This window comes from Leopardus geoffroyi, chromosome D4 (genome assembly GCF_018350155.1).
Source record: "Leopardus geoffroyi isolate Oge1 chromosome D4, O.geoffroyi_Oge1_pat1.0, whole genome shotgun sequence".
NCBI classification, from domain to species: Eukaryota; Metazoa; Chordata; class Mammalia; order Carnivora; family Felidae; genus Leopardus; species Leopardus geoffroyi.
The window spans coordinates 43,077,461-43,103,947 of record NC_059342.1 but is presented as its reverse complement, the minus strand read 5'-3'; the positions used below and the strand labels follow the sequence as shown (position 1 = coordinate 43,103,947).

The window sequence follows — 26,487 nt, the reverse complement described above, 5'->3', positions numbered from 1 at the left end:
TATACCTAAAGGAGCTAGAAAAAGAATAACAAACCAAGCCTGAAGCCAGCAGAAGGAAAGAAATAATAAAGATTAGAGAAGAAATAGGGGCGCCTGGGTGGCGCAGTCGGTTAAGCGTCCGACTTCAGCCAGGTCACGATCTCGCGGTCAGTGAGTTCGAGCCCCGCGTCGGGCTCTGGGCTGATGGCTCAGAGCCTGGAGCCTGCTTCCGATTCTGTGTCTCCCTCTCTCTCTGCCCCTCCCCCGTTCATGCTCTGTCTCTCTCTGTCCCAAAAATAAATAAATGTTGAAAAAAAAAAAATTTAAAAAAAAAAAAAAAAAAAGATTAGAGAAGAAATAAATGATACAGAAACTGAAAAAAAGTGTTGGCAAGGATATGGAGAAAAAAGGAATCTTTGTACATAGTTGGTGGGAATGTAAATTGGTACAACTAGTATGGAAAACAACATGGAAGTTACTCAAACAATTAAAAATAGAACTACCAAATGATCTATCAATCCCACTTCTGGGTATATACCTGAAGGAAACCAATTCACTTTCCTGAAGAAAACATTCTCATGTTCACTACAGCATCATTCAAAATAGCCAAGACATGAAACAACCTAAATGTCCATCAAGGATGAATGGATAAAGAAAATGTGGTATATGTATAGACAATGGAGTATTATTCAGCCATAAAAAGAAAAAAGTTCTGCCATTAGTGACAACATGGATGGACCTAGATGGCATTATGCTGAGTAAAATAAGTCAGACAGAGAAAGACAAACACTGTATGATATCTCCTTCATGTGGAACCTAAAAAAGATGAACTATAAAAACACAGTAGAATGGTGGCTGTCAGAGGCTGGGTGGTGGAGTAAATGGGGAGATTTTGAGTACAAATTTACAGTTATAAGATCAATAAATTCTGGGACTATACTATACAGCAGTTTGACTCCAGTTAACAATACTGTACTATAAACTTGAAATTTGCTAAGAGAGTGGATCTTAAATGTTCTCAACACACACACACACACACACACACACACACACACACACACACACAAGTAATTATGTGAGACGATGGGAATGTTAACTAACCTTATCATGGTAACATTTTACAATATGTAGCTGTATCAAATCACCATATAGTACCTCTTAAACTTACACTATGCTATTTGTCAGTATATCTCAATAAAACTGGAAAAAAAATCAGGTGGGCAATAAATGCATAGGTGAAGGGTGTATGGGGGAAGAAAGATGTAAGCAAGCAGAGAACTGTAATACCAAGCACATAACTAAGAAGCTCACATACTGGTAGGATATTTCATGGTCAAGAGAATAGTGATGAAGTCACATAAACCTGGCTGGTCTCAGCCTGTCACCTACCGAGTGACCATAGGCCTTAATTTCTTCATCTGTAAAATCTAAATAAATTCTTTAAAGGATTTTAAAAATGCATCCAAATTTTGTTTTACAGTGAGTGATATTTACTAAGCAATCAAAAATGCTAACTATTACATAGGTTTCCTGGCCTCGGTTTCTAACTTCTGAAATCTACTCTGGCTGTGTTATCCAATGAAAACTACCCTCTTAATGTTTCCAAATGTCAAAATAAAATACTGTATCAACTTCCAAACCTGGATTCCACCTAGGACCTTCTTACCTGTCCAAATACCCTACACAACTAAAAATTACATGTATTTCTCTTTCCTCTTGGAGTTGTCCCATTGCACAATTACCTTCCCATATTTCTCTCCCTAGTGAACCCCATCATCACCAGTCCCATGCTCCCTATTTAAAACTTGATTCAAATACCACCTTCCCCAAGAAGTCCTCTGTGATCTCTTCCTCACTGAAAAGTAATTTCTTTGTCTCCCAAGACCAAAGTTCAAATCCACACTCTTCACAAGTTCTTGTGATACTATTTCCAGGAATGACTGCAAACTTTATAGCATCTAAAGAATTTGGTTAGATTTTTAGCTATGGATTTGTCACTAGGGAACCTTAAGTGACAAAATTTATATCATTGTTACATCCTTTAGCCTACTGATATTAGGAGAAACTTAGAAACATGAGAATAGATCTAATAAAAATTCCAAAACTCTGAAAGAATAGTTAAAAGTGATTAAGTTTTAGAATTATTTCAAATGCTGCCTTGTATCATTTGAATTTGAACATGCCTTGTTAATCTTCAACTACTGGTTTGAACACAAAATATATTCCAGTCAAAACTGCATTGCTACTATAAATTTAAGTTAGATATCTGTCAGTCAATTAGTTCAACCAGTGAAAGAGCTAAGTGAGTATCACAGATACGATAAAGAAAATATAGAACAGAGTATATAAAAATCTTTCTTATTTTTAATTCTGCTCATTTGAAAAAATGCTACATAATTTCATCTTTACTATCTTTCTTCTCAATGGAATAATTTCTCCGCTGGCATTTACCAAGAAAAATCAGTTACATGAATGAGTTTTTCTGTACTTGTGGGCTTCTACCCATGCAGTTGCATTATGAATGGTCATTAGCTGCCAATCTCAGCATTATTACTATAAGGCCCTGTCCCATTGGTCAGTCTTAAAAAATGGCACAGCTGCAAAACAATGTCAGTTATGATTCAGCCCTAATTTTCCCTGTCAACAGCCTTGTTCAACTTCCCAGATATTCCTACTTGTTGCCAAGTCCATTTTGTAAACGAAATCTGCTTTTTGAAAATCACCATATGAATATGTCAACAGGTCATGAAATATTTTCATTACAAATCTTAAAGAAAAACTTAGCTCTAAAGAAACAGTTTGGAAAATGTCTATTTCATTAAGTTCAAGTGTGAAATCTTGATGGAAAACATTTATTTTGGCAACTTGCTATTCTGTTGGTGGCCCTAAAGTATCCTGACCAGACTATCTTTGTGGGAGGTGGAATTGGGGGATTCTAGAGCAAATAAAAAATTCCTTACAAGGAGCCCCTTGGACCATGAGCATCGGGGAAAGACTGGGAAAATCTAAAATACGAATGCCAAGCATAAAAACTTATTCTAAATGCTCCTATGCCATTAGAGTTGTTTCTCAATTATCCACAGTAAGAACAAAGAAGTAGTGATATAGACCAAAGACAGCAGATAATCCTCAAATTATTCATTGTTCACTTTGGAACAAATATACATATGTACCCATGTGCGTGCACATGCTCATACACACACACACACACACACACACACACACACACACACACACACACATTTCCCTTTCTCAATTCTATTGTTTAAGCCATTTTCTCTGCTTGGGAAGACTTGTCACTGTCATCTGTCAGGCAAAGTCCACTCATCCCTTATGACCTAATACAAATGATGCTTCTTCTGTGAAGCCTTCCCTGCCCTCCCCAGGGAGATAATCACTCTCCTCTCTGCTTTCACATGTATTATGGCATGTCTCTTTATATGTTGGTCTCTCCCAAATGTCTTAGAAGATTCGTGGGGTAAAGACAATATCTTACTCATTTCATAGTCCCTGCAGCCAAGCTCCAAGCACAGATAATGCCCAGTAAACATTTTCAATTGATTATTTTCCTAGGCAATCTGATTGAGGAAGAGGTATCCTAGAAACATCTACTGATGAACAAAAATATCAGGTGAGTTGGGGCGCCTGGGTGGCTCAGTCGGTTAAGTGTCCAACTTTGGCTCAGGTCATGATCTCATGGCTTGTGAGTTTGAACCCCGCGTCCGGCTCGGTGCTGACAGCTCAGAGCCTGCAGCCTGTTTTGGATTCTGTGTCTCCCTCTTTCTGCCCCTCCCCTGTTCACACTCTGTCTCTCTCAAAAATAAATAAACACTAAAAACAATTAAAAAAAAAAACCTATCAGGTGAGTTATCAAATTGGGATTAGAAACTGACATAGGCCATTCCCAAAGAACTCAATCAGGAGAGGATTTCATGAGATAATTTTATTTGACCTTTATGATTTTTTTAACCTTTCCAGCACTCACTATTCACACCACTCACAGTACTCTGCTGCCTCTGTTTTATCCCTTTATTATTTAAGGCACAAGTACTATCTGTACTAGGTGGATGGAGCCATGCTTTAATGATTATAACTTTCTTTCTTTTACTTTTTAATATCATGTTGTGTTTACAAATTACCATTTGTCACACAGGTCTATAAGTTTATTGTGGCTGCTATCCTCATTTGAAAGTGGAAAACTGAGAATTAAGAAAATTAAGTGACTTATACGAAGTTAAACAGCTATAAATGATGCCAGGATCACAACGGAAATATCTGTCACTTTCTAATGTCTTAAATAGTACTCTAAACACTGTCTGATGATGCTATAGCTTATACTCATAGTATAAGGAAGATTCTGATTTCATAGAGAGAAAATCTCAGGATGAGGGAAGTTAAATAGTGCATTCAAAGATCTTAAGGAGTCACAGCCAGAGGCTGGGGCAGGATTCAAGGCTCCATGTAGGTTTATTAATTCAAAGACTCACCTCCTTGATGCTCCTTTTGTAAAAAACAAAAATATGAATGATAAATTTATCGTGACACTTAAGTATGACCCTTTGCAAAAAAATAGGTAATGCTAACAATATTAAGATACATAAGGCACCAATTTAAATGTTATAGAAGCAACCAGTTTTGAAGTGAAGACTTATGTCTGATACGAAATAAATATTTTTAAAAACAGTATAGTGGGGAGAATAGTTGATGATCAATTATATTCACCCAACTAACTGTTTTGATGTTAGGTATTCACACACAGAGTGCTACCTACTGAAGAGATTCTCTCCAGTTGGAGAGAAAAGCTTAATGGAGAAGATGTCATCGAGGAGAACCTGGAAGGGCAGGTAGGAGGAGGAAGTGACATGAGGGGCATTCCAGGTATACACGAGCAGGAGAAGGGTGAGGTGGTTATGAAAAACAGCAGGAAAACATCTTCACATCCCAGGGACATGAAGGAAAGAAGATAAAGTTGGAAGGGTTTTGAATGTCAAGGGGGGTAGGTTTTATTTTATGAGTAACTGTTTTTGATTGTGGTTAAATATACTTAAAATTTACCATTTTAATCATTTGTAAGTGCACAGTTCTGTGGCATTAAGTACATTCACATTGTTGGGCAACCATCACCACTCTCCATCTTCAGAATTCTTTTCATCTTCTCCAACTAAACTCTGCCTATTGAATACTAACTCCCCAAGTCCCTTTCTCCACAGCCCCTAACAACCACCATTCCACCATTCTACTCTCTATCAATTTGACCACTCTAGGAACCTCATTTAAGTGGGATCATACAATATTTGTCCTTTTATCTGGCTTATTTCACCTAGCATAATGTCTTCAGGTTTCATCCACGTTGTTAAATGAGCCAGAATTTCCTTTCTTTTTTCAGGATGAATAATATCCCATTGTATGTATATACTGTATTTTCTTTATCCTTTCATCCATCAGTGGATACAGGGTTGACTCCACCTTTTGGCTACTGTAATTGATGCCACTGTGAACATGGGTGTACAAGTATCTGAGTCCCTGCTTTCAATTTTTTGGCGTATATACCCAGAAGCAGAATTGTTAGATCATATGGTAATTCTGTGTTTAATTTTTTGATGGCTCACCACACATTTTCCAAAGCAGCAGCACCATTTTACGTTCACACCAACAATTCATAGGGTTCCAGTTTTTCCACATCCCTGTCAACATTTTTTTTCTTTATAATACCAATCCTAATGGATGTGAACAAGTAATTTTTAATAACCAAGTATTCAAACTGAATATCAAAGTACTGACTAGTGTTTAAAACACTATAAAAATGTCCATCAACCTTAATTTCTATAGGCTAATTGTTTCACGTAAATAACAGGGCCCCCAAATCAGGAATAGATGGGCTATTATTTCACTGAAACCTTCTAAGGTGGCCAGTCACCTTCCATTCCATCCTGAAAGGACAGTAGCTGACACTACATACATTTTCTACAACTTCTCATTGCAAAAGACCAAGAATATTAGGAAATGAGATATGCTACTTATACAAATTGCTTTGTTCCTTTTACTCAAAAGTTAAATTTGTATTATTCCCTCTGCTATTTACAGAAAAATCTAAATATATTGTCAAGAAAATTACATAAACATCCATTATTTCATCTGTCCCTAAATGATCTCTGTTAAATTGTTTTCTATATAACCTTCTATATCCTAAACTCAAACACTAAATTTCTTTTATCATAAAATGAAAGTCCAAACTCCAGGGCAACAAGGCTCTAGATCTATCAATAAGAAAGTTTGTTTTATGGAGAGATATGTAAAAATTAATTTATGAGTGTATGAGCTGATTTGTAGAACTCACCACTTTCATATTTTTCCACTTTCATCAATTCAACTATTGTCTATGCACAAAACTTAATTGCTTAAAAATGGAAATCTTATGGGTGCCTGGGTGGCTCAGTCAGTTGAGCGACCAACTTCGGCTCAGGTCATAATCTCAAGGTTTGTGAGTTTGAGCCCCGCGTCAGGCTCTGTGCTGACAGCTCCGAGCCTGGAGCCTGCTTCTGATTCTGTGTCTCCCTTTCTCTCTGCCCCTCCCCCACTCATGCTCTCTGCGTCAGAAATAAACATAAAAAAAAATTTTTTTTAAATGGAAACTTTATTCCCTCTGTAAAATATACCTATTGCTAAATGTATTTTGCTAAAACTTTCAAGAAGATAAGTGCTTTGAGATAAAATTAAGCATGAAAACTTTCCAGCTGAAAGCTCCCACCCCTTCTTTTTTTAAGTGTTCAGGAAGGGAGTAAAAAGAGGGTTACAACTGAAATTAACTTTAGAACGTGATGAGAAAGACAAAAGCAAAAAAACCAAGTTTATACAACAAGTCAAGCAAACCCAAGAATTAAATGTCTAATAACAAAATTAACTCAATCCCATGAGATTTTTGATTAGGAGATGCCTTTATAAGAAGAGTTGATTGTGGAGTTTAAATAATAGACCAATGTTTGAGTCTTCTTAAAATTGCAAGCAATCAGCAATCATAAGTCATCAAAATCAGAAGCCTTGAATATGGAAAACATAAAATATAAGAAGTAGACACTGTTTTCAAAGTGCTTGAAATAAAAAAGATGAAGTTAACATATGCAAAATTAAAATATAACAATGGCCTTAATCAAAGACCAATGCCCAACTTTATACCAAAATTGTTATAAGCAGCAATTTAATCAACTATAACCTTCCTTGTCAGATATCATTATTTAAAAGTTTTCTAAAGTACATCTAAATCAATTAAACAAAGCAGTGCAGTTACCAATCCCTTAAAATTGTATTTAATATGCTGTATATCAAAGTATACAGTACAAGTTCTTATCTTACTGCTTAATAATAACTGCTTTATTTTTATGACAATAAATCAGAACGTAGAAGAATGTAGTTAAGATAGTCATGGGATTCAGAGAGGCAGGATTGGGGAGATGCTCATCTAACCTCATCTAATCTTTAAGAAGATTTAGGATTTTGCGATGGCTCTTAAAGAAATCGATTTGCGCTATTTCACTTTTTTATTCATTTTAAATTCCTTTGTGTGAAGCACAGGCAATAGATTTCCAGTCTCTGGTCATTCAGTTTTATTTAACGTTAGGTTCTATTCCTTCAAACTGTGATTGCCATGGCTAACTGCTTGCGGGCTTCTCTCCTGTATTTGGTGATCCCTTTCTCTGGGGAGGTCTACTTTCCCTTTAGTTTGGACTCCCTCTGATGCCTGCTTTGCTCTATAACAAAGAAAACATCTGCCTAGTCAATGCCACTTAGATGACCAAGGGACACATCAAACCTTATATGCCTAAAATCGGAATTCCTGATTTTCAAAAAAAATTTGCTTCACACATAGTCTTCCTCCATTTTGGTAAATGACAATTTGCTGAGAGCAAAATTCCTGGAGTCCTCCTTGACTCTCCTCTTCTTCTCACACTTCATATCTGGTTCGACAGTTGATCTCGTTGATTCTACGCTCCAAATAGATCTATAATCAGACCATTTCTCACCACCTCCAATGCTCTGACCTGCTCCAAGCCACTATTATGTCTAGCCTGCATTACACAGATAATCCCCTCAATGCCATCCCTGCTCCCAGCCCTGGGCCTGCTATAGTAATTTCTCTAAGCAGCAGAGTGAGCCTTCCAGTGGCCAACCAGTCAGTTAACACATATATAAGGTTTATTAGCCACCAGGCACTGTACAAAGTGCTTAAGTTACAGTAAGTCATTTTATCATCACAACCCTATAAAGTTACAATTATCATCCCTATTTACAGAGGAGGCAACTGAGGCCAGAAAGGTTAAGTATTGTGCTCAAGGTCACACAGCTGGTAAGTGGCAAAGGTGGGGTTCGAATCCAGACAGTCTGGGCATTAGTTCCTCTATTGTTTCCAGAGGGCTCACATCTTCTTTAGAGTAAAAACAGTCTTCAAGGTTCTATATAATCTGGCCCTCTCTCAACATGTCTGCTATTGTTTCTTCCCTCCTTCCACTTGTCTCACCACCTCCGGCTCTTTCTAAAACACACCAGCACTTACTGTTTCCCCAGCTTTGAACACTCTTCCTCCAGACACCCACACCACATGGTTTGCTCAAATGTCAGATTGTTACCAGAGTCTTACCTAATGATACTATTTAAGATTGCAGTCCTTGTCTACCTTCACTCATCTCCCCTGCCTGCTTTATTTTTATCCCCAATATGGACCATCATCTGACAAGACATATATTTTAATTGTGTATATCTGTGCCTCACCATAGTGTACATTACATGACGGTAAGGATTTTTGTCTGTTTTGTTCACTTTTGGTCTTCAACACCTAGAATAGTGTTTGGCACTTGGGAGGGAGGGAGGGAGGGAGGGAGGGAGGGAGGGAGAGGGGAAGCAGGGGAAGTCAGCTTGAGCTAGGCATTGTAATTGATTGGTTTACTTCACAGCTTCAGATATGACTATGAATTGCACACTAATTAGAAGCTGGGAGAATTCCATCACCACATCCTAATCCAACTGCAAAGAGCAGACCACACTTACCTAATTGGTATGAGAAGCAGTGTCTCAAGATAAGAGTCTTGAGTTTCACTAAGGCAAGGAATTTTACCTCACTCTGTGAAGTGGCTTGGGAAGTAGGAAAGTCTGTTTAAATGGGGAAATGGGAGGAGAGAAGTATTCTTAAGAATCAAAGCAAAGATTATTTTCCATTTTGAATGTTTTAATCGGCCTCCCTTAATTTTCAGAACACTTTATTTCATCTTTACTGACTCATATCTAGAATTCTGAGTACAGAGAAAACAGGACGATGGTCTAGGTCTATCAAAATGAGAATTGGGGCAAAGGGTTTTCTAAGGTAGTAATTCTAAAAAAAAAAAAAAAAAAAAAAAAGTAATAAATAACCAAATTTTCAGGGCAAGAGCAAGAATATCAGGTTGGAAGTGGGGGAAATAAGCTAACATTAATGTCAGGAATTATATTTACAAGTTATACCGAATATCCAGAACCATTGTTTAAAATTAATGCCTTATGGACAAGGTTATTCACACAATCCCGAATAGCAGGCACAAAAGAGCAAATTGTTCCTCATAAAGAACCCTGGTTGCACCAGGTTTGGAATTAGAATTCCAGATGACTGCAGGTCTGTCTTTCATATAACTCTTAAGTGCTCTGAGATTTTTCAGAGCTTTACACAAGTGCGGGTTTAAGCCTGAAATTACCTACAGCATTTGAACCTAGCCAAAGGCTAAATACCAACATTAAAACCAGACATAGATTTTTCTTGGGTGATGTATGCCATAGTCAAGCTTATGGGCATTTTTATCCAGAAAAGCCTAGCCTCATTGGCATTGAAAGATTTCCTAACACAATCACTTTCTTCTTCAATGACTTTAGCCAATGTTAGATAAATATCTTGAGATATTTTGGTGCTACAGAGTTCTAGCCTTCAGCCTGGAAGTTATACAAGAAAAACCTGCTTTCAAAGTGTCTTAACCTACACTTAATCACTGATTTTCCAATTCTCCTAGGTTTCTCAGACTATCTCTGCTCCAGTTACCCCGAAGACCTCACTAATTGACTTAAATAGTAGTCAAACTTAAAGATAAAAAATTAATGTTTGGCCCCAAATCCTTTTTACTGGTCTCAAATCTTATGTTCCATATGTGGGTCTATAATGCTATTGCAATAGACATGCTTTTATTTTCTCCATTTATTTAACCCTCAACCAACAATATTTTGCTTAGCAGTTGATTGTATCAGAGTCTAAGTTCCTAGAACATAAGTTGTGGCATATCATTTTCACTTGCAGTTGGTCACATTGGTTTTAACTTTTACGTTTTTTTAAAGGTTTTATTTTTAAGTAATTCCTACACCTAAATGGGACTTGAACCCACGACCCCAAGATCAAGAATCATACGCTTCACCAACTGAGCCAGCCAGGCACCTCAGTGGTTTTCACTTTTAATTATGGGCTTTTCTACCCTTCTTATCAATTTTCTTATGTAGTTCATCATTTAAAGATTTTTAGATAATGGAGGCCACTCTTTCTTAGTCCCTTAACCTCTTTTACTTCTTCCTTCTTTACCTCTTCCTCTTCTCAGCTCCTCCTCCTGCCAGTTCCTTCACAGTAGCTAAGCTGAGGGACATGGGAGGAACGAGCCCAGCATCTGTCTGAGACCATACCAGGAGATCATCTAGAGACAAGCCAGAGGCAGGGATTCATAGCTCTGGGGGGGTCATCTAGTTTGGGGAGGCTTTACCAGTGGGCATGTGAAGGGTGGTATGTGCCTCAGGTGTTCTTTAGAGGCTAAAAATAGGGGAGGGACACCTGGGTGGCTCAGTCTGTTCAGCGTCCGATTTCGGCTCAGGTCATGACCTCACAGTTCGTGAGTTGGAGCCCCACATAGGGTTCTGTGCTGCCAGCTTAGAGCCTGGAGCCTGCTTCACATTCTGTGTCTTGCTCTCTCTCTCTCTCTGCTCCTCCCCCGCTCATACTCTCTCTCTCCTTCAAAAAATAAATAAAACAATAAAAAAAATTAAAAATAGGGGATTGGTCTTGGTAAAAAGTAATAAAATTGCAAATCCCCACCTTAGCTTACATTTTGTACTCATTCAAAACTGAAGATGAGCACTGCTTTATGTTATTTGATAAAATTAAGGTACTGCTATGCCCTTAAAGAAGTCTGCTGCCCTAAAAAGTGTGAATTCAATTTTCAACATTAAAAATAACTATAGTTGCAAATGTGCTTACTCATGTTTTGTTTTTATTTAAAAAAATCACTCCAACAGATGTATTCCAAAAGAATGATGCATAAGTAAAAGCACTTTAATGCATATTAAACTACCAATTTATAACCTTTATTATATAATAGTCTTCAATAATCTTAACCTTCTACTTATGTCCTAAGTACACGTAAAGAGTTTATCTATAGTTTATCTATGATGAGCATACTCTTGTTTCTTCACAGCTATAGCTTTTTATTCAAGGTATTAAGGCTATTGGCTAAAATAATGCAGATATTATTTACATATTATTTTTTTTTATTTTTTTAATGTTTGTTTATTTTTGAGAGAGAGAGAGAGAGAGAGAGAGAGAGAGAGAGAGATTGCGAGTGGGGGAGGGGCAGAGAGAGAGGGAGACACAGAATTAGAAGCAGGCTCCAGGCTCTGAGCTGTCAGCACAGAGCCCAACGTGGAGCTTGAACCCACGAACCATGAGATCATGACCTGAGCTGAAGTCAGCCACTTAACCAACTGAGCCACTCGGGCGCCCCTATTTACATATTCTTATATCATAATCTTTAAAAAACTCAACAATTAAAATTACATTAAAAATGCAAATAGGGGTACCTGGGTGGCTCAGTCAGTTAAACATCTGACTCTTGGTTTCAGCTCAGATCATGATCTCATGGTTCATGAATTCGAGCCCTACATTAGGCTCCCAGTGAGAAGCCCACTTGGGATTCTCTCTCTACCCCTCCCCAGCTCATACTCTCATACACGTGTGCAGTTCTCTCTGTCTCTCAAAGTAAATAAATAAACTTTTTAAAAAAGAGAAAAATGCAAATAAAAATTGGAGATTCTGCTTTTGTTCTTCAGTCTGTATTTAAAAAAAAGAGAGAAAATCACTTTCTCAGTCTTAAAATTCTATGCCTGATCTTAATTTCTTCAAGATGAGCTTGACCAAATGAAAAAAAAAATCACTGGATATAAAAACATGCAAAAATGTATCATTTAGATAGACTGATATTAAAGAGTTTTGCCATGATCCATATGAATGCAATTTTCATCAAGTCTTGTTAAATGTTTAATAGGACTACTGTGTACTCTCTTGTACAAGGTCAGTTGTGGGATGGTTAACTATTCTGAAAGACTGGGAATGTTTTATAAAGTGAGAGTAATACAAGGCAGAAAAAACAATGGAAAAGAATTATCTGTGTTACAAGCTTGGGGAAAAAAAAGATACTCTTTTCACAGTAAAGCATGACTAAATGTGAAAAAATAATAAATACATTTGGAGGCACACAGCTGTAAGCACTAGATTGACTGGCATCTCAGTGGTCTTCAGAATTAAAAGAGCAGTTTTCTATTCTGGAACCACATTCATTCTCTGCCTACTGAATCTGGTGGGCTAGACTTCCCAAAGTCCTCCATAGCACAGAGCTGCAAGTTGCAGAAATATTAGCAAGCTGTATAATGTTTTCCTATTTCCAGGAGAATGATGTGTTCAAGACACCAAGTAATCTTCATGTGGGAAACACAACTAGAAATATTCTTTACTTTAAATGTATGTATGATGCTGCCAGATAAATCATCAATATAAAAAGATTGAGTCACAAATACATAAAATAGTAACAGTTTTCAATTTCAAATAAGTGTTTTCAAGGCTAGTTACAATAAGAGAGTAGTTTGGTTTTTCTTAACTGAAAATACAAATTGTATTGGTCTAGATGGGCATTGCTGGGTCTAGAGTGAAAGCAGACAGGATGACAACAGAGTAGAAATGGATGACTATAGAGCAGATCTGGTCCATGACCTGGACTAGATTATCTACACTCAAGTCCAACCCTGCTATTTGGGCAAATCACTTAAAGCTTCTGGGCCTCAGTTTCCTAATTGATATAATTTCCTAATCATCCTAAAAAGGATAAGATAAAGTGTACCACATAGGGTGGTTACCCCTAAAAAATGACAACTTGATTACTAAAGTGTTTTGTAAGCTGCTATTTCAATGCAGGGTTTTGGCATTCAGGGTTAAGTGACTTGCCCCAGATCAAATAGTCAGTTATTTGTAGAAAGAGCATAACTTATAGTAATCTAGTTTCCTGGCTGCTGTCCGTGCCCTTTCTAATACAGTGTACGTTTCTCTCTCATTTTGTGTACATATTCTCAGAAAAAGGGATATGACACAATTTGTAATGTATATGGCATCTTAAAATTTTGATGTAGAGGCATCTTGTATGTGTCTTTCCAGCTTTCCCTTTTCACTTTTGCACCATGCCTCCCCTTTAGTCTTACAAAACCACTGCTCCTTTAAGACTCACATCACCTAAATTCTCTACTCTCCACCCCCTATCTCTTTGGCATTTTTTTTTAAGTTTATTTCCTTTGAGAGAAAGAGAGTGAGCAAGCACACAAGCGGGAGAGTGGCAGAGCAAGGGGGAGAGAGAGAATCCCAAGCAGATTCCATGCAGTCAGCACAGAGCCAGATATGGTGCACAATCACATGAACTGTGAAATCATGACCTGAGCAGAAATCAAGAGTTGGACACTCAACCGACTGAGCCACCCAGGCACCCCTCCTTGGCATTTCTACCAACTTTAGTCAGTACTCCTTGTTCATGTAGGACTTTTACTTCTGGTTCTGTCCTCCCACCTACTCCCAACCCAGGCAGCAATCACAGACTAGACCAACCCAAAGATGAAACATCTATCACTCTACTTCTCATTATTTGACCAACAATTAATTTTTCCTCCATTCCATCTCTGTAATGCTCTCCTTTGGTCATCCTTTGACCCCTCCCATGATCAGTAAACAATCTATTCTAACGATCACTTCCACCCTATCCAGCTCATCTGGCCAGTTACCTCCACTGCAATATCCTTCAACCTCATTATGATCTTCAATCCATCGACTTCCTCACTATCCATCAATCTTTTTCTGTCTTCAGTTATTCTTATGGTTCTGCTGTGATTCTAAGGTCCTTCAATAAAACCATGTCTTTGGGAACACATCCAACTTCTGTGTTTCCATACTACTTGCCTGAAAAAACTAAATCTAGATGTTCTCCATAATGGTGCTCCTCAGATATATACCAAGGCTCACTTAAATATACAAATGGGTTTAAAGGATATCAAAATGGAACTTTGACTTGAGGTATCAGAAAATGATACATAAAATTCCGATGTGAAGTACTAACCAGAATGCAAATTTTCAGTGAAAAGAGTGAAAGTGATTCCATGACATTTACAAACCTCTCATCTCTGAAGATGGTAGTAAAAGACTCATTTTGAACAAAAGAGGCTTTGTTTGGTGGGAACAGCTAGAATTCCAAACCAAGTGTCCACCACCAAAGGAAGGGGTGTCTAGGGATACCCACCCTGTAAAGTCAACACTAGACAGGGTTGCTTCTAAAGAACCACTCAGAGCTCAATACACCACACCTGCAGATGAGGGATTAGGGGACAACAGTTCTGACCCCTGTCCCAGAAACCCTGAGGACAAGAGAGGTGCGCTGGTAAACTACTTTGATGTGGGAGCTAAGGAGAGGTGACTAAATGGAGTCCACAGCACTGTAACTTATTAGAGCAAAGGAAGCATTGCTGTTCCTTGAGGCTAGTGATCGCCCATGGTGGTTTGTAGGTGTAAGGACAAACTGGAAGGGCAATGGGATTCCCTTGGAGAATACCTGTGGTCTGGACTTCTGGAAAACTAGGAGCTAAGAAGAGAGGTAGTCACATGAATGGAATTATGCCTACATCACAGGAGCTGCACTTGGAGGGGCTTAGAAGGGGAATCTAGGAAAACTCATAAAAGTACTCAGAAGATGATACAGATTCAAATATATGCCAGGCCCCAAAATATCTATCCATTTACAAGTACTTCTGTCAAGCAGAGCAGAACCCTCTGCACTTCCTTTCCTCTTCTCTCTGCCTGAACACCAACCCAGGATAAACCTAAAAGGAAGTTAGCAAGGCCCTGGCTGTGAGGGGGAACAAGGAGGTGTGGAAAGAAAAGAAATCTCACCTTTGGATAAAGATTGAAGGCTGAAATACTGACAAATAGGTAGAACTCAACCTTCTAATTTCTGAATCTAGACTGTTTTTCAAGTTACTATACCTGTAGGATCTTCTATTCCATAGAAGGCATATGGACTGTACAGAGGTGTTTTGTGTGTGTGTGTGTGTGTGTGTGTGTGTGTGTTTTGCTGCTGTTGTTTTTGTCTGTTTGTTTTTTGAGGCAGAAGGAAAACTTACCCCACTGCACAACTATAAAAGGGACAATGGGAGAGAAAAATAAAAAAATATTTTAAAAATTATCCTTATTCTCTATCATGAGTCATGCTTGTAAATATAGTGATTATATTGGTTTAACTTAACTCCATATTAACAAGCCCTGCATGAGCTCTCAGTACAGCCCAGAATTACTACTATGTTTACTTCTCTAACGGGCTTGTATTCCCTCTATTTATCTATATAACTGTTTGATATCTTCTCTCTCAGTTCAAATCATCTACCTCTATCCCTTGTCACCCCTTTTCCTTTAGAAGAGTACATCCCATACTTCATTTGGAGCCAGAAATTCCAAGAAGGTGATGCCCAAACTTTTCACCCATGAAGTTGCCTAAATTGGCCACATCTTCTCTGGCTACATCCCAAGAAGACTCTTTTCCAAGAGGCTAAGCCCTCTCCATCCCTTCTCCCTTAGGTGGCCTCTCTCTCCTATGACCAGCATACACATTTTAAAGATCAGTTTTAGATTTACAATACAACTGAGTGAAAAAGAGAGAATTTTCCATATATACATCCTTTGCCACACAGCACATGCATCACCTCTCCCATTATGGACATCACTCACCAGAATTGTACATTTTTTTTAATTTTTTTTTCAACGTTTTTATTTTATTTTTGGGACAGAGAGAGAAAGAGCATGAACGGGGGAGGGGCAGAGAGAGAGGGAGACACAGAATCGGAAACAGGCTCCAGGCTCCGAGCCATCAGCCCAGAGCCTGACGCGGGGCTCGAACTCACGGACCGCGAGATCATGACCTGGCTGAAGTCGGACGCTTAACCAACTGCGCCACCCAGGCGCCCCCAGAATTGTACATTTTTACCAAGGATGAACCTACATTGAACTTCAAAATCATCCAAGGTCCACGGTTTACATCAGGGTTCACTCTTGATTTTGCACATTCATTGGGTTTGGACAAACGCATAATGACATATATTGATCATTATAATACAATATGGAGTATTTTCATTGCCTAAACATCCTTTGTGCTCTGTTTATCTTTTCCCCCAGTTCCTACCCTCCGTACAACCTCTGACCTTTTTACTGTCTTCACAGTTTTGTCTTTTCTAGAATGTCATATAGTTGGAATCATATGGTATGTAGCTTTCTCAGCTTGGCTTCTTTCATCCATTAATACACATTTAAAGTTTCTCCAAGTCTTTTCAAGTCTTGATAGTTCATTTCTTTTTAATGCTGAATAATATTCCATTGTATGGATGTACCACAGTTTATTTATTCATCTACCTACTAACGGCAAACATACCTTTAAAAAAATCTTCGTTGGGTCCCACAGTACTTCCCAGCTATTCTTCCATTTCTTGACTTTTCTTCACTTCATTTTCTCATTTATGTAGCATTTATTTGATGTCTACACTTCTCTACCTCCCCTTTACTCCTCAGCCTCTCCACTGTGGCTCTACCATTCCCTTCTTTGAAACTGCTCAACAAGGTCACTGGTGACTTCACATTGTTAAATCTGAGGGTCTCTTTTTTCAGTCATGGGACTCATTATCTCATTATCACCATTCTCTCTCTAATCTCAAAAAACTTTCAATTTGACTTCCATGACATCACTCGCTTCTCATTTCTCTCACTCTCTGGCAGTTGCTTCTGTCTTCTCTTCTACCTGACCTCTTAATATGGGAGAGTCCAGAGCTTGCCTCTGGGCCTCCATAATTTTGTCCTTTGGCCTCTCTCTTTCTTTCTATGGCTTTAAATGTCATCTGTATGTTGATAACTACCACATTTATATTTCCAGCCCAAAGTTCTCAGGAAGTTCAGATTTTTGTATCCAACCACTTGTTTCCATTTGAACATTTCATAAGCATGTGAAATTCCACTTGTCCAAAGTAGACCACTCAATCCCCACCCTCCCCTTCCTCCCAGACTGTTTCCCTTTCACATTTTCCATCTCAGTAAATTTCAATATCATGGGATGCCATTCTGTATCCCTCTATTTGCCTCATCTCCAAAACCCAATCTGCCAAATGGTAATTCCAAGTATATCTTGAGCCACTCATCTCCATCACTACCGCCATTAAATGGCTCACCTAGACTAGTGCAAAAACCTTCTCACTAGCCCATTTTTCTCCTGCTCTCTGCCAACCCACATTCCACAAATATTGAAAAGTGATATTCCAACAATGTACATATCATCTACAACTCTTCTCCACACACATAAAGTCTTTCAAGTCACTCAACACAATTCTGTCTCTCAGCCAGTAACTCTGAATCCTTGTCATTAGGCACACGAGGCAGTCACAGTGGCCAAACTTAGTTGCCTATACAAGCCTCTAAGAGGTCTTGAAATGCTGTTTTCACTGGAATACACTTCAAAGCACTCCTATCCAAACACAGGGTCCTTCTAATTCTTTCTCAAGACTCAGTTTAATGCTCAGCTCATCAGACAGTTCTTTTTTGATCACCCCATCAAGGCATTATTTTTATCACTGTGTCCTCATCATTTCTGTCATAGTACTTATAACCACTTGTAACCATGCATGTGTTTGCTTATCTTTTTCTGCAACTTCCTTAGAGACATGAACTATGTCAGTACTGTTTACTTGTGTCCACCCAACAAGGAAGACAATATCTGGCCTGCAGAAGGATAACATAATATGTGCACAATAATATATTAATCTAGTAGCACATCAACATAGTCATGACCTAAATTTCATAAAACATTCCAGGTATTTCCTATATTGAGCAATGGTTTTATTAGGGCTCAGCTATCCACACAAAGAAAGTGAACAAAATAAAAGGCCAAACTATAGGAGCAGACCTTTGTTTCAAAGGATTTGAGAAAGTCACAATTATTAAACGCGACCTTGTGCAGAAAAACCAAACAAGAACCTAGTAAAAGAGAAAAACTAATATCCTCACTCTTGAATTGGGGCGCTCAACACGAGGAGATGTTTACACTGTGCAATACTTAGGTGAGTTTATTTGTGTAAACACTACACCAATTCCTTTGGAATTCAGACAGATTAAATGCCAGTTTGAGGTTCTTAGGATTTAATTAATAGCTTATCAATAAATATTCAGTCAACACATTTTACATGCACCACTGCCTTCAACAGGAACTTCCCAAGATTAGCTTGGCCCTTAGTATGGAAATGCCTCAAAGGCTGGGCCAACTTTAAGGAGGTGTGGCCTCCTGTTGGGGTCACACAGCCTTCCCAGGGTGAGCTCAGGCCAAGGATGTTATTCTCCCTCCCTAATTCACCTTCTGATACTGGCTATTATTTTGTTGCACTTTCTTCCTTTAGAAATGAAACTTTTTTCCTTCTTGGATAAATCAATGCAGTCATCCAGGGTATAAGGACAAAACTAAATGATTTTGGTGTGCTATAAAGTAATGTAGTTGACTTTTATAAGACCTTTATATTGAAACTGACTTCTTCCAACTACATTTTATTTACATAGTAAACAAAGTACAGTCTCAGAAAAGTAGGGTTGGGTAGAATGAGTCCTGAGAATCATCAGTGGCTCCCATATAGGTTAAACTACTATGGCTTTTTTGCTTCAAATAAAACTTTTAGACATTGACTGTGACCTCAGATTAGGTGCTTCATTTGTAAAAATGCATAGAAGTATGGGATGCCTGGGTGAGTCAGTCGGTTAAGCATCTGACTTCAGCTCAGGTCATGATCTCACAGTCCGTGAGTTCGAGCCCCGCGTCGGGTTCTGTGCAGACAACTCAGAGGCTGGAGCCTGCTTCAGATTCTGTGTCCTCCTCTGTCTCTGCCCCTCCCCTACTCATGCTCTGTCTCTGTCTCTCAAAAATGAATATTAAAAAATTTTTTTTAAATAATAAAATAAAAATGCATATAAGTATACCTTGCATTCTTCGTGTTACAGGAGTTTTAATCATTTAAATAACACCTATTACAGTATTTTCATTAGAATAAGAAATGATACAAACGTCAATTACCATTATAACATTATAGTAAAAGATGTGCATCAGGGATCAGACAGAAGTAATTTATTTTCACCATCACAGAACTTTTATAAAAGAAGAAAGGAAGGGGAAACTGGAGAACAGAAGGGAGGGAAGGAAGGAAAGAAGGAAGGAAGGAAGGAGGGAGGGAGGGAGGGAGGGAGGGAGGGAGAGAGAAGGAGAGAGGAAGACAGGAAGAGAGGGGACGGATAGGGAGAGGAAGAAAGTAAAAGAAGGAAAGAGAGAGGGAGGAATGCAGGGAGGGAAATAAGGAATGTACATTCATTTCAAATAAATTTGTTCTGAGTGGCGGTATAGCATCCCTTTCTGAGTACGAAGAACTCAAAGTTGAGAAATAAATTTGCCACAGAAAGAATGGCCAAAGTAAGAGGCAAAAGAAGCCTTACAGAAGAAGGAAGCTACTGCCACCATTGAATATTTCTCACGTAAACACAGCAGACCCATGGAAACCCTTAGGGATTTCTAAGCTTTATGCAATACAAGCAGCAAAGCAGGAACCTCCAGAGCTCACTTCCCTGAACTATTCCAGGGATGAAATCCAGAGCACACAAGGTCAAGGGCAGTGCATGAGACAAGGCCCCTGAAAACTCAATGACCCCTTCTCCCCTCTCCTACAAATGCTGCTGAGCGCTCTCCTCTGTGGCCACTGAGAACAGACAACATCCCCTTTTATCTCTTCTATGTCACATCTATTTGCAGGCATCTCCATCCCAAACACCACATTCTTTGGCAGTGCCTGGATATCCTGGATGGAGCTTCCTGCATTGTGTTTACAGTTTTATAAAAGTCAATGACCCTAGAAGCTCTAAAAGATGTTTGTTAAGCCAGAGGGAAGCCTGAGTTGCCTGTTATTAGAGCAGATGTGCCCCAGCAGATGGGCCAGCTGGTGGGCACCTTGGGCCAGTGCCACAGAAGAGGGATATGGTTTTTAATGTCCTGTCCCCAGCTCAAAATTTAGGGAATTTGAGGTGCTCCACGAAATGAGAAATGAACCTAACAACTTAGACCATTCACTAAAAAATAAACTTGCTTCCTCCTGCACCTCACACTCTTTAATGCAAGAAATTCAGAGTTTTATGAGCCAAGCATAAGTCAGGCTGGTGATCTCTGCAAAGTCATCTCTCAGAGCATTAACCTAAAATAGGGCTTGAGGATACTGACGTAGAATTCCTAGTCCCCAAGTGTATTCTGAAGTTAGAACTAGAACTACCTTATTTAGCAAATGATGACACCCAGGCCCCAGATGCTAGGTGACTTCCTCAAGGTCACCCACTTAGTGGGAATCAGAACCCATTATTTTTAATTCCTTGCCAGAGCCCCTTCATGTTTTCTCTCATCTGCCTACAATTCCATGGGTATTGAAAACACATGCAATGTTTTAAAAACGTAACAGCATGATTTAGTTATCAGTGAAAGTAGTCCTACTAGTTTCACTCAGGAAAGAGAGGATTCTGTGCTGCTTCTAGACATGCACAACGACCCTCTCAACAGGCCTTCACCCATGCTCAGCTGCAAATACCACTCTAGCATGAAACCTCCTCTACAAACGTATAAATAGAAATGAAAAACAGATATAACCCCATTAGCTCCTAGTAGCTCTTCACAAGAGTTCAAGCGACTAAGTAGAAGGCAGCAAAATCAGCTGAGATGTGGAGGCTCATCAGGCTGGGCACCCATCTGGGCCAAATCACTCATCGCCATGCAAAATTCTCCCAGGGCACACAATACAGGTTATGTCGTACACAACAATCTTGTGTATCATGGACTTTGGGGGTTACCTTGAAGAGCTGACAGTAGGTATATTTGATCTCTGAATTGCAAGAAATCCTGGAATTTGGAAGAAAGGAAAACATGTGTTGATGGGCATAGTGTGCCTGTTCTGAGCCTCTTCTAATGTCCTGAACTTAAGTGTGATTCATTGATGAAGATAACAATGACCATGATGACAACTCTATTAATCTACTCAACGGGAAACTATCTACATATCAACTTTGTTACCTCAGTTCCTAAACAGGGAACCAATCTTAACTGAACACCACACAAATTACCCTCAGTGTCGCCCCTAAGCTTCAAACGTATATATAACAGATAAAATCCTTACTTGCAAGGAACTGTATCATTTTGTCTTTGGGAAAGAAAAGAAATGTTGTCTAAGCCAGCAGGTGGTTTTGCATGTCAGCCCCTGGTAGAGTGAACTGGCGGATTGATTCATCACCCTTCTGAGTGCTCAATAGGCACAGAAAATTGTCAGCCTAATGGCTACTAACCCTTCAAAGTGGACCTTACACAACATGTTGATAAGAATTACAGGTGATGTTTGTTTGTTTGTTTGCTTGCTTGCTTTTCCTCTCTGAGCAATGCCAACTCTGAGATATCCACTTATGACCAATCTCTGGCAATACCAATGTTTAAGGCACGTTAGTTGTAAGGTAGAAAAATAACATTCTCTACTTTAAAAACAAACCACACCATAGCTGAGTTCCTACACATGATTCATGCAGTGTACTAGCAAACTGTTCGTTCTGAAGCATAGGTCAAGATCTGCAGGACTTAACTTGTCAAATATAAATCCAGGAACCTTTACAAGATGTGGGCAAATGACCTAACACCGTAGCACTCTGTAGCCTTGGGTTTCTCTACTGTGACTCACATTTGAGGGTCACATTTACTTTATTCCTTTTTCTTAAAATTTTTTTAACATTTATTTATTTTTAGAGAGACAGAGCATGATCAGGGGAGGGGCAGAGAGAGAGGGAGACACAGAATCTGAAGCAGGCTCCAGGCTCTGAGCTGCCAGCACAGAGCCCAATGCGGGGCTCAAACCCACGAACCATGAGATCATGACCTGACCCAAAGTCTGACACTCAACTGACTGAGCCCGCCAGGTGCCCCACACATTTACTTTATTCCTATTGTTGCACATCTAGTAATGTGACCATCCCATGAAATCATGCTTTGCATAACAGTAGTAAGAAGCATAAAAACCCACAGTTGCCACTGAAAGTAAAGAAAAACACTCAGAGAAGCTTTCAATCTGTCCATGTTTGTGCTTTTGCAACTATCATTTCCTTGAAAAACAAGAACAAAATGACAAATACTGTCCAAAAGTAGGATCCCCAAGGCCCATGGCTTTTGGACCACCCGGAAAACACAAGCTTGGCCACAGAAAGGGCAATGTTCTCGTTCTAATAGTTGCCAGAATAACTAAGAGCCTTAGGAAGTTTCTGGCACTGTCAAGGGCTTGGCACTGTTATGCTTGCTCTGTATGAAAACAGAACTCAGACTCTTTTTTCTCAAATGGGGATAGAGTTGAGGATCATGTTCCTGCAATGGGCACACAGAAAGTGAGGCTGATGCATCTCATTATTTAGCACCCCTCACTGGATCTCTCTAGCACTGCCGTCCAAGCTCCCCAAATTGAGTCATCCCAGAACACACAGTATATCAACTAACTCACTGGCTGCTCTCTGAGGTATTGGTACATGCCTACAACAGTTATCTACTTTTTTAAAATTTTTTTTTAATGTTTATTTATTTCTGAGACAGGGAAAGACAGCATGAACGGGGGAGGGTCGGAGAGAGAGGAAGACACAGAATCTGAAACAGGCTCCAGGCTCTGAGCTGTTAGCACAGAGCCTGACACAGAACTCGAACTCACGAACCACAAGATCATGACCTGAGCCGAAGTCGGATGCTTAACCGACTGAGCCACCCAGGCACCCCAGTTATCTACTTTTTTAAGGATATACCCTGATACACGAAACTTCTCAACAAGAGACCTTCCTTTCATATGTTTGCTTGCGCTCTGCTAGACATGTGTATAAAAGACACGGGTCTAAAAGTGACCACTGACAAAGGTCACTTCACTTGCACCTGAAATCAACTTTATTATGATTGTCCACTGAGTTTATTAGCATTCATTACATTTTGCCATATTCTAATAATTTAATAATAGTATGTGTCACATTTGAGAATTTGTAAAAACAACACAACAACTTACTAACCTTTTAATTGAATCCTGAACTACACTTCACTTAACTATGTATACACCATGTAGATCCTTTTGTATGAGGTAGGAATCCCCATCATTCTCATCATCAATGCCCATCAATCCAAGTATCCGGACAGAATGAGGAGCACACAAACACATACACATACTTCTTCTTTTATCCAAATAAAGTCTAAAGTGCTTACATGGATATTGTCTGGAATGACTAAATCTTTAAATATTTTAGACCTGAAAACATCCAATAACAAACAAAAAATTGGCTTTGTCATTTGAATTATAGTTCTCCATCCGGCTCACTTGTTCTCATGGGATTACAGTCACCTTGAGTACATGCCATTCTTCACAAAGCCTCTATCTCAGAAAACTGATCTTTGAACCTTAAATCCTGACTATTGTGTCCTCTCACTTCTTTCATTGTCCTCTTTTATTCCAAATCCACTTGATTTCTGACCTCATTAAGGTCCTTACTTCTTTGATCCCTCTCGTCTTTTCTTGCTTTGTTTCTTCTTGTCCAGGCTGATGAGTGATGCTGATGAAGGGCATATCCTTTGTATCCAGCACCACCAGCTATACACTGTCCAGTCCCCAGGGTGGGACTGGGGAAAGGATCCTTCTATTTTGCTCAGCAACCATCACATGTCTCCACAGCCCTCCCATTCTCCCCCATTCTCCCTATCTAGTCCTGTCCCTTTACTCTTCATTCCATGGCTTCTGGTTCAGCTGTAAGACCTCTTTATCTCCTCAAGGGCTTTTCTTCATTACAATCTTCCATGATTTTTCTCCATTGGCCCATTTATCTTAGCTTATAAGGAAATTCAAGTCTTTTCCTTCTTAAAATTAAAAAAAATTCAATGGCCAAAACACTTGCTTAAGGTTGCGTCCTCCATTTTCTGTCATTTGTACATCTACTCATGCATTCTTATTCCTGATCTCTTTCTTGCCATTCCTTAATCTCACATTCCCTCCCCAGACAAAATTCTTGAAAAACTGTATACAGTTTATCATGTTTGTTTCCTTTCTGATAGTTTTTCACCCAACTGCAGTATCCTAAGCCTGAATGGAAGCATCTTTTATTAATAGTCTCCTAGACCAAATCAGACTGGCTTTTCCCGGCGTTTGACTTTCTGTGGAATGACTAGCTGTCACTCATCATTGACACCCTCTCCTTCCCTGGCTTCACTAGATCGTGTTCTCCTACACTGTCCTTTTTTGTCCTTTTTATGGATTTTCACATGTTCATATTTCTCAGAATTCAGTCCTCTTCCCTACTCTCTTTTCATTCTACACACTGTCCTTGGGTTCTTCCATTTATACTTACAGTCTCATATCTAAGCTAAACACTGTTGACTTTGCCCAATGGTTCATTCTACATATCATGCAGGCATCTCCAATCAGTATGTCTAAACCTGAATTCACTTTCCCCAAATTGGTTCTGTCTGTATTCTTTATCACTGCAGATGGCACCACCTCCATCTTGTCACTCAAACTAGAAACCAAAGACTATATATTGACCCTTACACTCTCCCGCCTCACCTCCAATCACCTACTGAATTCCATTATTAAATATACCTTCTAAGTAGCGTTTCCCTTACTCTTCACCACCTTTTCCCTGATTATCATCTCTTTACTGCTAATGCCATGGCTATAGTTTACAGCATCCAGATATTTCTCATGGACTGTTGAAGTGATGTCAACTCCATGTTTGCAATCTGGTAATTTCCTCAATTCTACCCAATCCCCTTTACACATGTGGATAGATTCTACAGATAAATCCAATAGTATTCACAGTACCGAAAAAAGGCACATCAGCAACTAAAGGACAAAGCCCAGATTAGTTGATCAGATTATATTTCAGCATTTTTAAAACTGTAAGTTGTGATCCAATAGTGGATTAGTGGATTCTGAAATCTATTTAATGGGTTTCAACCAGCATTGAAATAATATGAAATAGAATAGGATAGAGAATATCAGCATGTACTGCAAAGCAGAGGAGTAAACTGGCAAACTTCTTGTTTTGGTTTCTATGCATGTTTCTGTGTGTGTGTGTGTGTGTGCAATAAGTTGCAGTATATTATGTATTTTATACTGTGAATTGCAGATAAAATTTCTAAATCTACTCTTCCATGGTAATATCATTCATGAATAATTCTCCAGCTTCATCTCCCACTGTTTGCCTCACTGCAGCAGAACTTTATATTATAGGGCATTCCAAAAGAAATGTAATGCAAACCTCCAATGTGAGCCATATATGTAATTAAAATTTTTCTAGTATCCACATTAAAAAAAGTAATACAAAATAGGTGAAATTAGTTTTAATGACCTATTTTCTTTATCTCAATATAACACCATTTCAACATGTAACACATAAAAAAAACTATAGTGAAATATATTCTTTTTTGTATTAAGTCTTTGAAATCTCTTTGTGTTATACTCAAAGCATATCTTAAATCAGATATCACATTTCTTTTTTGTTTTTAATGTTTATTCATTTTTGAAAGACAGAGGACAAGCAGGGGTGGGGCAGAGAGAGAGAGGGTCACAGAATCTGAAGCAGGCTGCAGGCTCTGAGCTGTCAGCCCAGAGCCTGACGGGGGGCTCAAACTCATGAACCACAAGACCATGACCTGAGCCGAAGTCAGATGCTTAACTGACTGAGCCACCCAGATGTCCCTAGATATCACATTTCAAGTACTTACTGGCCACCTGTGGTTAATGTATCCTACTGGTAGAGCAGTTCTAAACATATAATTACCTAAATAATCCATTCTTCCTTATATCTTCTGTCTTTGCACATGCTGTTCCATATACATGGAATCTCCTGCAGTTTTGTTCTTTTGTTTTGAAATTCATATGGTAAACCCTATTCATCCTTTTAGATTTATGTGAAGGGCCACATCCATTGGAAACTTCCCTGACCCAATGAGGCCATGTTGGGCATTCTCCACTAGGATCCCAGAGCAAAATGCTCCTAAGGAAACATTATACTGCATTGTAATTTTTTTTTTACATCCTGAGTATGAGTCTCTTGAA

At 38.9% G+C, this 26,487-nt stretch overlaps 1 protein-coding gene and 1 long non-coding RNA gene across 7 annotated transcripts in view; one reads left to right on the top strand and one right to left on the bottom strand.

Annotated features, from left to right (window-relative positions):
* Nucleotides 1-26,487, bottom strand: part of ADAMTSL1 (ADAMTS like 1) — an 884,660-nt gene that overhangs the window by 716,110 nt on the left and 142,063 nt on the right. The window lies entirely within an intron of this gene.
* Nucleotides 3,232-26,487, top strand: part of LOC123592570 — a 41,257-nt gene continuing 18,001 nt past the window's right edge. The window contains exons 1-2 of the long non-coding RNA XR_006709839.1: nt 3,232-3,457; nt 3,553-3,610. This is a non-coding gene — a long non-coding RNA (uncharacterized LOC123592570). The remainder of the gene's footprint in view (nt 3,458-3,552; nt 3,611-26,487) is intronic.